This window comes from Phyllostomus hastatus, unplaced genomic scaffold, assembly GCF_019186645.2.
Source record: "Phyllostomus hastatus isolate PE091 unplaced genomic scaffold, TTU_PhHast_1.1 phas_contig_17, whole genome shotgun sequence".
Classification (NCBI taxonomy): domain Eukaryota; kingdom Metazoa; phylum Chordata; class Mammalia; order Chiroptera; family Phyllostomidae; genus Phyllostomus; species Phyllostomus hastatus.
The window spans coordinates 678,962-691,109 of record NW_025333664.1 but is presented as its reverse complement, the minus strand read 5'-3'; positions in this window follow the sequence as shown (position 1 = coordinate 691,109).

Below are 12,148 nucleotides of genomic sequence, written 5' to 3'. Positions count from 1 at the left end.
ACGGAAGTCCCCCCCACCGCGGTGCTGTCCCTGAGCCCTCCACCCCCACTGGGCTGCGCGTCTGGGCCCACCCTGAGCTGGCAGCTGCTCGTCCAGGACCCCACCCAGGACGCTGCCTGCCAGCGGGTCCCCTTGCCTCACGGTCCTGGTGGTGGGGGGCTCAGGGGCCCTTGAAATCGGCCGAAGCCCGGTAGGCAGACCCTGCCCCGCAGGCAGCTGTGCTGGCTCCTGCAGAGACCTCGGGGTCCCCTCCGTGTCACAGCCCCGCTCCTGCCAGAGAAGGGAACGGCCCAGCGCTCGAACCCCATGGGGGGTGGCAGAGGGGGCTCGGACCCCAGGGAGGGTGGCAGAGGGGACTCGGACAGGGAAGAGCAGGACCGACGGGGCTGACGAGCAGGCTCCCTGACCCCAGGGGGGCGGGGTGGGGGGCTCTGGAGCGGGTGTGTGGGCGGGTCCAGGACAGGCTGGTGGGAGAACAGCGCCAGGGGAGCCCCCTCGGTGGCAGGGGCCGTGGTCCGGAAGGGCCTAGGGCTGGGGACGCCAGCATGCCGTCCCCGTGTGTGTGTCTGGGACCTCGTCTCCTCTTTGGACGAGGACACGGTCCCACTGGGTCGTCCTCATCACCTCTGAGGGGTGCACCTCCGAGCACAGGCGCACCCTGGGGTCCTGGGCACCTCCGCACACACGGGTGGGGAGATGCGGTTCGACCACAGCAGTGTGGCTCCCCGCTGCCACCCGCACGGGACCCCGTCCCTCCCCCCCCGCCAGGGGTGGTCAGGGCCGAGTCTCTGGGCAGCCCAGCACTGCCCTCCACCCGGTGGGGGTGGGGGAGGGGTGCCTGTGCCCAGGGCGGGCGTCCACCACCCCCCCGCCCCCCCACAGACGCCCTGGTCTTCCGCATTCTGTCTGCATGGTGCCGGGGTGTTGGGCGGCAGGAGGCATCGGGCCAGTTTCTGTCCCTGCGACCCTCCATTGTCTGGGGCGGTGGGGCTCGGGAAGCAGGTGGCCCCTGGGGGTGGGGGGGGGCCTGGCCCTGCTCCGGTCCCCACCTGGCCCGTGGGCCACCTCACGGACCTGCTTCCTGAATCGGCCCCAATAGGCGTCTTCCCAGGAGTTCTCGGCGAGGGGAATGCAAGGGGCCCGCCGCTGCCTCCTCCAGGTGGGGGCGGGGGCAGCCTGTCTGCGGTCAGCAGGCGGCTGGGCGGGTGGGCACAGTCAGGGCCGCTGGCCCTGCCCCTGGCCACACCCTGGGGACAGGCTGCCGCTGTCCAGACTCAGAGTGTTCGGTCTATTTGCAGAAAAGCGAAGGCTGGAGAGAGGGCCCCGGGGAAGCCCCGTCCCCGAGGCTGTCCCCGGGGTGGGAGGGCCACCTCCGCCCGGCCCCAGCCTGGCACCGCGTCGGGGGCCCCCAGTGCTGCCTCGCCCTGTCTGGGGCGTCGTCAGCTCCCTGCTTGCAAACTCCCGTCTCCGTCTGGGGCAGAGCGGCCGAGCCTCCTGCTCACCAGCGGGACTCAGAGGAGTCCGAAGAGGTGATGGATGTTTCCTTAAGTTTCAGCTGACACTCGGTTCTAACGATGTTCAAAGCCAAGTGGCGCTCAAACGCACGCGGCCGGCCCCCCCCGCCCCCCCCCCCCCGTGCCTGACAGGTGTGTGTGTGCCGCGTGGGGAGCCGGCGCCAACAGCCCGCCCCTAATCGCTCATAAATAACCGGCCCGCGGCGTCCCCTTTGTCTGCGGCCCCGCCGGCCGGCCTGCGCTTCAGAAGCAGCCGCGTCCGGCTGTCAGCCGGCTCTCGCTGCGGGCGCTTTCTGGTGATGGGAGGCCCTCGGAGAGCGGAGAGCGAGCGCCCCGCGTTAGTCTTGAATACAAAATAAGCGTATTCACGCCGCTGAGCACGTGAAGGTGAGGGAGGCAGCAGGACCCGGACGCCGGCTGGGGGGCTGGCGTGGCGGCAGCGGGGGGGGGCCCCCCTGGGGTGGGGCACGGGTGTGAGGCTGGAGGACAGGTGGGGGGGCGCAGGAGACCGGGGCGGGGGGGCCTGGACACGGCCACAGGAGAGTGGGAAGGGGGTGCCGGGCGGGAGCATTTCCCGTCGACTCGGCGCCTCTGCGGGGACACGGAGGCTCCTGTGGAGGGTGGGGAAGGGGCGCCCGCCTCCTCCGGAGGAGACACACCCCCCCCTTTGAAGAGCCGAAGACGAGGCCACGGCATCTCATTGGGCGCCGTGGGCTTCCAACTGTGGCGCCCGTGTCCCCGGGCCGGCCTCCCTGCCTCTCCCTCTGGCCCCGCCACGTGGGGCCACCCCTCCGTGGGTGGGCAAGTCACCCAAGTCACGTCTGGCTGTTGCCCCCCACTGCACTGGCAGTCGGGGTGCTGACTACACAACCACTGCCCCCCCCCACACACACACCCCAGGGTCCTTGCAGGGCTCTTGGGCCGAGGTGCTGACTGTGGCGTCCCCTGACCTGGTCCTGCCCAGCTGGGGAAGCAGGCCGGGATGGCTGGTGGGACTGAGAAGTGGGGCTGGCGGGGCCGGGGAGGTCAGGGCGGCTCCCTGGAGGAGGCGGCGCCCGACTGGGATCAGGGGTGTGAGACCAGGGAAGCGGGGGACGGGCGCTCGGGGCTGCGGGATCAGCCGTGCGTGCGGAGGCCTGGGTGTGCGGGGCTGCAGGTGGGCGCGTCGAGCGGCTGGTGTGGGTGCCCGGGTGCCGTGGGTGCTGCAGTGGGTGCCCGGCTCTCCTGCAAAACCCCTGCCGCGCTATGCAATCCTTCTAGCAAATAAAAATATCTGGAACGTGCGGCCAGATGTCCAAGCTGAGAAGCGCTTCAGGCGTCTGGCTGATGAAAGCTGTGGGGGGGGGCGGTCAGGGCGGGAGGCAGCCCCGAGGCGCGTGTGGCGGGAAGAGCCTGGCTCCCGGCTCCGCGGTGTGGGCCTCGGGCTGTGGGCGGGGGTGGGAAGGCGGGCGTCCATCTGCTGCGGCAGAACTGGCGGCTCTGCAGCAGGGCCATCACGGAGGAGGGGGTGCCACCGGTGTCCACAGCGGGCAGGCAGCGGCAGCAGCAGCCTCGGCTCTCGGCTTTGGTGGCTGCGGTCTCCCCGTTTCCTGGCAAACTGCCTCCCGGGGCCGTGGCTGAATCTGAAAGCCAGAGGGGACCCCAGAGGCCGTGGTCCGCACCTGGGCAGAGGGGCAGGGTGGCCCAGGCCCTCGGGAAGGCAGACCGCTCTCCAGACCAACGGGGAGAGGAGGCCCCCTGTGTGGGGGGCGTGTGGGAGGCGAGGGGGGCCGAGCGGAGGGCAGACCGGCAGGCACACCTGTCGGAATCCGCGGAACACCCAACCTCAGGCGTATCTGCAACCACCACAGCAGGGTGGTTTGCCCCCAGGGACTAAAAGAGGGTCCCCCCAACATGCCCCTCCACTTATAAAAGTGTCCCCCCAAACAACCACGGGGTCCCGGGGCTGCCTTCCCCCTCCGATGTCCCTTTCTGGGAGTGAGGCATCGAGCCCCCCTGTGTGGAGTCGGGGGGGGGCGGGGCTCCGGACAAGCGTCTGTCGGAGGGCGGTGGCCTCTGTCCCCCGGGCGGTGTGGGTCCCTCAGCCCAGCTGCAGTGCCAGGGTCGTGCCCGATGGGATGGGCTCTCGGTGAGGGGGGGAGGGTGCCCTCCCCAGGTTTCAGTGCGGCACCCCACCGGGTTCCCCCGGGGTCCCCCGGGAGTCCCTGCCGAGCACTCACCAGAGGAAGGGGTGGGCCCGAGGGCCGCAGTCACCCGCCGACCTCGCCTGCAGCAGAGGCTCGTGCTGGTGGGTGGCGTGGGAGCCGCGGAGTGAGGCCTCGGCGTCACAGGAGTGCCGAAGCAGCCATGGTAAACTTCCCTCCCTCTGCGGTGCTTCTGCTAGGGGTCCACTGCTCTGAAGGGACGCTGAGGTTGTGCCAGAACATTCTGAGGGGCCTGGCACTCGGGCTGCGCTTGGGCACCCGAAGGGCACTCAGACCCCAGACCCCATGTCTCGTCTCCACCTTCCCCCCCACCACCCGCTGTCCAGAGGTCTGGGCCGGCCCCCGACCTCCCCGGGCCCCAGCGTGCTGCTCCGTGGGGCAGGCATTCAGACTCTCAGCTTGCACGGGACACGCACACCTGCCACCGCTGGGCTCAGCACACACCCAGGCAGTGCGGCACCTCCCGCAGACGCCCGGCGTGGGGTCCCTGGACAGTGTGTGAAGGGTCTGTTCCCAGCGATGACGCTGCCGTGCAGGGCAGGACACACATCCTCTGTCGTGTGCACCAGCCCCCGGGGTGCACCCGGGACTCTGGTCCTCGGTCCATGGTCTGCCTGCCCCGCTCGGCTCCTTGCAGCCCCCGGGGGGAGGACACAGGGACGGGAGCCCCTGGGGACAGAGCCAGGGGGCTGGGACCAGGACCCCGAGTGGGTCTGAGCCTGTGCTGGTCCCTGGGAGGGGACCGTTTTCCCCCGGAAAATCCGCTCCAGAACAGACTGGACCAGCCCCAAGGGGGAAAAGAACCTGCCAGAGGAGGAAGGGTGGGGGCCCTTGATACTTTGTATCCACCAAGTCTAGAAGTTTTAGGACAAGTGGAACCTGTCAGGAAAGGCACTGCACTTTGATACTTTGCATCCGCAAACTGGGGCTGAGACAGCGAACTGTCTCCCATCTCCCAGGTCAAGGAGGGCGGGAGTCTGCGGCCCAGGTGCCGGGATGCGGGGTGGGGCGTGTGGGACAGAGGAGGGGGAGGATGGTGGGAGGGGCGGCGGTCCCGGCCGGTGCGGTGTGCAGCCCGGTTGGGGTGCGGGCTACAACCCACCCTCCTCCCCGGCTTCAGGAGCTGTGACCTGTGCCATCGCCCAGGGCCCTCTCATGATGGATGGGTTCCCCGTCCGTCACCCCCAGCCCGCGACCCCAGGTCCATGCTGCTAGCAGCCCGGGGCCCTGGGCTCTGGGAAAGCGGCATCACGGGCACCTCCCTGCCTGCCCCTCGCCCCCCGGGTCCCCTCCCCCGCCCCGCACTGACCTCAGCTGTCATTGTCATTCAGTCGGGGCTGTCCTGGGGAGGACGCACCAGGGCCCCACCCGAGCCACCTCTCACCTGCCAGGGGAGCCACCCCCCACAGCCAGGCCAGCACCGTTGTTTCATCCCGAGGGACGAGTTTCGAGAACAGAGGAAACACACCAGGTGGTCGGACGCGTCCCAAGGGTGCTTGGCTCCATGGACGGTGCTCCAGGTCTCTGCCTGACTTTTTTTTTTTTTTTCAAAAAAAAAAAACAAATCAGGACTTCCAGCCGAGATGAAGGCTTAGATAGACACACTGTGCCTCCTCGCACAACCAAAACAAGGACAACAACAAATTTAAAAACAAAAAAACAACCAGAACGGACAGAAAGTCGAACTGCATGAGAGTCCGACAACCAAGGGGTTAAAGAGGAAACACTCACCCAGACCGGCAGGAGCGGCGGAGACCGGCAGCCGGGCAGAGAGGGCTTGTTGTGAGGCCGCGATGGGAGGGAGGACAGGGGTGCGCAAGGCGGCGGCGGCTGGCTGAGTGGGGGTCCCACATTCCCACGCAGGTAAACTGGGAGGAACTACCGGGGAGCGAGACGGACCCACAACCCAGGGCTCCAGCACCAGGAAACGAGGCCTCAGACCTCGGAGTGAAAACACCTGTGGGTGTGGAGGCCGTGGGAGAAACTCCCAGCCTCACGGGGGAGCTCGTGGGAGAGACCACGGGGTCCTACAATGTACACCCACCCACCCACCGGGGAACCAGCACCAGCAGGGCCCACTGTGCTTGTGGGCAGCGGGGGAAGGGACGGAAAACCAGCAGAGAGCAGAGCAAGCGGCTTCGCTCCCTCTCCACCCCTCCCCCCCACAGCAGCACAAGGCAGTGACGTGGGCGGCCCCTCCCTGGTGAACACCTAAGGCTCCACCCCTCACTATGAAACAGGTACACCAAGACAAAAAATAAAATGGCCCAAATGAAAGCACAGATCAAAGCTCCAGAATAAATACAACTAAGCAATAAACATCCAACCATCAGAGGCACAGTTCAAAACACTGGTAATCGAAGGCATGTTTGTACACCAACAATGCAACAGCAGAAGCAGAAATCAAGAAAAAAAAACCATTTGATATAGCAACGAGAAAAATAAAATACCTAGGAATAAACCTAACCAAGGAGGTCAAAGACCTGTACTCAGAAAACTACACAGCACTGAGGAGAGAAATCAAGGAAGACGCAGACAAATGGGAACATACACCGTGTTCACGGATCGGAAGAATCAACATCATCAGAATGTCCATACTACCCAAAGCAATTTACACATTCAATGCAATTCCTATTAAAGTACCAATGTCCTATTTCACAGACATAGAACAAACATTTCAGAAATTTGTATAGAACCATAAACGACCCCAAATAGCTGCTGCAATTTTCAGAAAGAAGAGTAAAGTAGGAGGGATCACAATACCCGACACTAAACTATACTACAAGGCCACTGTAATCCAAACAGCCTGGTACTGGCATAAAAACAGGCACACGGACCAACAGAACAGAACACAGAGCCCAGAAATAAACCAAAGTCTCTACAGACAATTAATATTTGACAAAGGGGGCAGCAACATAAAATGGAGTAAAGATAGCCTCTTCAACAAATGGTGTTGGGAGAACTGGACCGCTACGTGCAAAAAAAAAAAAGAAAAAAGAAACTCGAGCACCAACTTACACCATACGCAAAAATAAATTCAAGGTGGATAAAAGATTTAAATATAAGCCATGGCACCATTAAAGTCCTAGGGGAGAACGTAGGCAGGAAAATCTCAGATGTTTCACGCAGCAACATTTTTACTGACATGTCCCTGAAAGCAAGGGACATAAAGGAGAAAATAAACAAATGGGACCTCATTAAAATAAAAAGCTTCTGCACAGCTAAAGAAAACAGTATTAAAATAAAAAGAGAACCAACTGTAGGGGAAAACATATTTGCCAATGGTACCTCAGACAAGGGTTTAATCTCCAAAATATATGAAGAGCTTACACAACTCCACTCTCAGAAGACAAACAACCCAAATAGAAAATGGGCAAAGGACCTGAACAGACACTTCTCCAAGGAGGACATACAGAGGGCCCAGAGACACATGAAAAGAGGCTCAGTATCGCTAGCCATCAGAGAAATGCCAATTAAAACCACAATGAGATACCACTTCACACTGGTCAGAATGACCATCATAAACAAAGCAACAAACAACAAGTGTTGGAGAGGTTGTGGAGAAAAGGGGACCCTAGTGCACTGTTGGTGGGATTGCAGACTGGTGCAACCACTATGGAAAATAGTATAGAATTTTCTCAGAAAACTAAAAATGGATCTGTCTTTTGACCTGGCAATCCCACTGCTGGGATTATATCATAAGGACCCTGAAACAGCAATACAAAAGAACCTTTGCACCCCAGTGTTCACAGCAGCACAATTTACAATAGCCAAGTGCTGGAAGCAACCTAGGTGCCCCTCAGTAAATGAATGGATCAAAAAACTATGGCACATTTACACAATGGAATCCTGCACAGCAGAAAAGAAAAGAAAAGAAAAGAAAAGAAAAGAAAAGAAAAGAAAAGAAAAGAAAAGAAAAGAAAGAACCTCCTACTCTTTGCCAAAGCAGGGATGGAGCTGGAAAGCATTATGCTAAGCGAAACAAACCAGGCAGTGAAAGACAAATACCATGTGATCTCACTTTTAACAGGAACCTAAACAACAAAACAAACAAACAAAATATAACCAAAGACACTGAAATAGAGGACAGGCTGACAGTGACCAGAGGGGAGAGGGGAGGGAATTTCGGGGGAAAAGGGGAAGGGTTTGCAGGAACAAGTATAAAGGACACATGGACAAAAAGTAGGGGGAGGGTGGTAATGGGACGGAGGTGGGGAGGGCTGGGGGAGTGGGCTGGGCTGGGGGAAAACTGTACTTGAACAACAATTAAAATTAAATTAAAAAAACACTGGTAATCAGGATGCTCATAGAATTGGTTGAATGTGGTCGCAGATTAGACAATTAATAAAGACTATTCTAAGTGAAATAAAGGAAAAGGTACAGGGAACAAACAGTGATGGGAAGGAAACCAGGAACGAAATCAATGGTGTGGACCAGAAGGAAGAAAGAAATATTCAACCAGAACAGAATGAAGACACGAGAATGAGAATTAAAAAACAAACAAACAACAACAACAACGAGAGGCTTAGGAACCTCCAGGACAACTTTAAACGTTCCAACATCCGAATCACAGGGGTGCCAGAAGGAGCAGAGGAAGAGCAACAAATTGAACACTTATCTGAACAAATAATGAAGGAGAACTTCCCCAATCTGGCAAAGGAAATAGACTTCCAGGAAGTCCAGGAAGCTCAGAGAGTCCCAGAGAAGTTGGACCCAAGGAAGCTCACACCAAGGCACATCATCATTACATTAGCCAAGACTAAAATGAAGGAGAGAATCTCAAAGCAGCGAGAGAAAAGGGGACAGTCACCTACAAAGGAGTTCCCAGCAGACTGTCAGCTGATTTCTCAAAAGAGACCTTGCAGGCAAGAAGGGGCTGGAAGGAAGTACTCCAAGTCATGAAAGGCAAGGACCTACATCCAAGATGACTCTATCCAGCAAAGCTATCATTTAGAATGGAAGGGCAGATAAAGTGCTTCTCAGATAAGGTCAAGTTAAAGGAGTTCATCATCACCCAGCCCTTATTATATGAAATGTTAAAGGGATTTATCTAAGAAAAAGATTAGAAAATATAAACAGTAAAATGACAGCAAACTCACAATTATTAACAACCACACCTAAAACAAAAACAAAAACAAACTAAGCGAACAACTAGAACAGGAACAAACCACAGAAACAGAGATTACATGGAGGGTTAGCAACAGGGGAGTGGGAGGAGGAGGAGAGGGAGGAAAGGCACAGAGAATAGGTAGCATAGATGGTAGGTAGAAAATAGACAGGGGGAGGGCAAGAATAGTACGGGAAACGTAGAAGCCAAAGAACTTACATGTTTGACCCATGGACATGAACTAAAGGGGGGAATGTGGGTGGGAGGGGGAGTGCAGGGTGGAGGGGAATGAAGGGGGGAAATGGGACAACTGTAACAGCATAGTCAATAAAATGTATTTAAAAGAATCAAAGTGCGGGCGATAATGAAGTCTCAGGAGGAGGTGGTTTGCAGCATTGTGAACAGACTTAGTGCCAGTGAACTGTGCACTTAAAAACGGTCAAAAAAGGACTTCCAGCCAAGATGGAGAAACACTGTGCCTGCTCGCACAACCAAAACAAGGACAACAACAAATTTAAAAACAAAAAACAACCAGAACGGACAGAAAGTCGAACTGCATGAGAGTCCGACAACCAAGGGGTTAAAGAGGAAACACTCACCCAGACCGGCAGGAGCGGCGGAGACCGGCGGAGACCGGCAGCCGGCAGCCGGGCAGAGAGGGCTTGTTGTGAGGCCGCGATGGGAGGAAGGACAGGGGCGGGCAAGGCGGCGGCTGGCTGAGCAGGCAGCCCCACATTCCCACGCAGGTAAACCGGGAGGAACTACCGGGGAGCGAGACGGACCCACATCCCAGGGCTCTAGCACCAGGAAACGAGGCCTCAGACCTCGGAGTGAAAACACCTGTGGGTGTGGAGGCCGTGGGAGAAACTCCCAGCCTCACGGGGGAGCTCGTGGGAGAGACCACGGGGTCCTACAATGTACACCCACCCACCCACCCACCCACCTGGGAACCAGCACCAGCAGGGCCCACTGTGCTTGTGGGCAGCGGGGGAAGGGACGGAAAACCAGCAGAGAGCAGAGCAAGCGGCTTCGCTCCCTCTCCACCCCTCCCCCCCACAGCAGCACAAGGCAGTGACGTGGGCGGCCCCTCCCTGGTGAACACCTAAGGCTCTGCTCCTTATACGTAACAGGTGTGCTGAGACAAAACAAAATGGCTCAAATGAAAAACCAGATCAAAGCTCCAGAAAAAATACAACTAAGCAACAAACAGACAGCCAACCATCAGACTCTCAGTTCAAAACACTGGTGATCAGGATGCTCACAGAACTGGTTGAATACGGTCTCAAATTACCTGAGAAAATGAGGGCCACACTAAGTGAAACGAAGGAAAAGGTTCAGGGAACCAACAGTGACGGGAAGACACCTGGGACTCAGATCAGCAGTTTGGACCACAAGGAAGAAGGAAATATTCAACCAGAAAAAAATGAAAAAACAATACTTTTTTAAAATATGAGGAGAGGCTTAGGAACCTCCAGGACAACTTTAAACGTTCCAACATCTGAATTATAGGGGTGCCAGAAGGAGAAGAGAAAGAGCGACAAGAGGAAAAGTTATTTGAACAAATAATGAAGGAGAACTTCCCCAATCTGGCAAAGGAAATAGACTTCCAGGAAGTCCAGGAAGCTCAGAGAGTCCCAGAGAAGTTGGATCCAAGGAGGAACACACCAAGGCACATCATCATTACATTACCCAAGATTAAAATGAAGGAGAGAATCTTAAAGCAGCGAGAGAAAAGGGGACAGTTACCTACAAAGGAGTTCCCAGCAGACTGTCAGCTGATTTCTCAAAAGAGACCTTGCAGGCAAGAAGGGGCTGGAAAGAAGTCTTCCAAGTCATGAAAGGCAAGGACCTACATCCAAGATTGCTCTATCCAGCAAAGCTATCATTTAGAATGGAAGGGCAGATAAAGGGCTTCCCAGATAAGGTCAAGTTCAAGGAGTTCATCATCACCAAGCCCTTATTATGTGAAATGTTAAAGGGATTTATCTAAGAAAACGAAGATTCAAAACTATGAACAGTATGCCCTGACGGGTGTGGCTCAGTGGACTGAGTGCCAGGCTGAGAACCAAAGGGTCACTGGTTCAATTCCCAGGCAGGGCACATGCCTGAGTTGCGGGCCAGGTCCCCAGCAGGGGGCGTGCCAGAGGCAACCACACACTGATGTTTCTCTCCCTCTATCTCCCTCCATTCCCCTCTCTAGAAATAAATAAATAAAATCTTTTTTTAAAAAAACTATGAACAGTGAAATGCCAGCAAACTCACAGTTATTAACAACCACACCTAAAACAAAAGTGAAAACAAACTAAGCAAACAACTAGAACAGGAACAGAACCACAGAAAGGGAGATCACATGGAGGGTTAGCAACAGGGGGGTGGGATGGGGGAGAGAGGGGGAGAAGGCACAGAGAATAAGTAGCATAGACGGTAGGTAGAAAATAGACAGGGGGAGGGAAAGAATAGTATGGGAAATGTAGAAGCCAACGGAAAACATTTTAAATGGTTAAAATGGTAGGTTTTATGTTAAGTATTTTTTTTAAAGAATATGAGCTTCTTTTTTAAAAAAATTGTATTTATTTGTTTTTAGAGAGGGGAAGGGAGGGAGAAAGAGGCAGAGAAACATCCATGTGTGGTTGCCTCTCCCACGCCTCCTACTGGGGACCTCGCCCGCAACCCAGGCCTGTGCCCTGCCTGGGAATGGAACCCAGGACTCTGGTTTGCAGGCCGGCACTGAACCCGCTGAGCCCCACCAGCCGGGCGAGTGTGCTTCCACCGCAGCGAAGACAAAGAGGGGGCAGCCACGTGGCAAACACGACAGACACGCTGCCTCTGCTTCTCCCCGCCGGCAGGCTCTCCGGTGGTCCAGGGGCGGGGTGGGGGGGGGCGCTAGTCTTCAGCAAAGCGCCGCCCGCTGCGTGGTCGCCCTCTCGGCGGAGCCCGCGACCTTGTCAGGCCTGGGGACCGGCTGCCGCGGGTGAAGCGCCCGGGACCCCCACTTTGTCCCGAGGTCGGCTCAGCGCCCCGGCTCATCCTCACGGTCCCCTGGGCCGAGGGCCCGGGCGTCCCCTGCGCCCCGACAGCCTCCCGCGCCTGCCGACTGACCTTGCTGGTTCGTCTGCGATTATTGGGGGACACTCCCCGCCCACCCGGCGGCGGGTGCAGGGCGGCGAGCGGTGGAAGCGGAGGGTCCTTTCGAACGCCCCACGTGGCAGCCATGCGGCTGGCCCGAGGCGGCTCCGTGAGGCCAGCGCCCCCGAAGGTCCACCCAGGCCCCGCATCCGCCAGCACCGCCGCCTGCCGGCGCGGCACTCACCGGCCACGGGTCC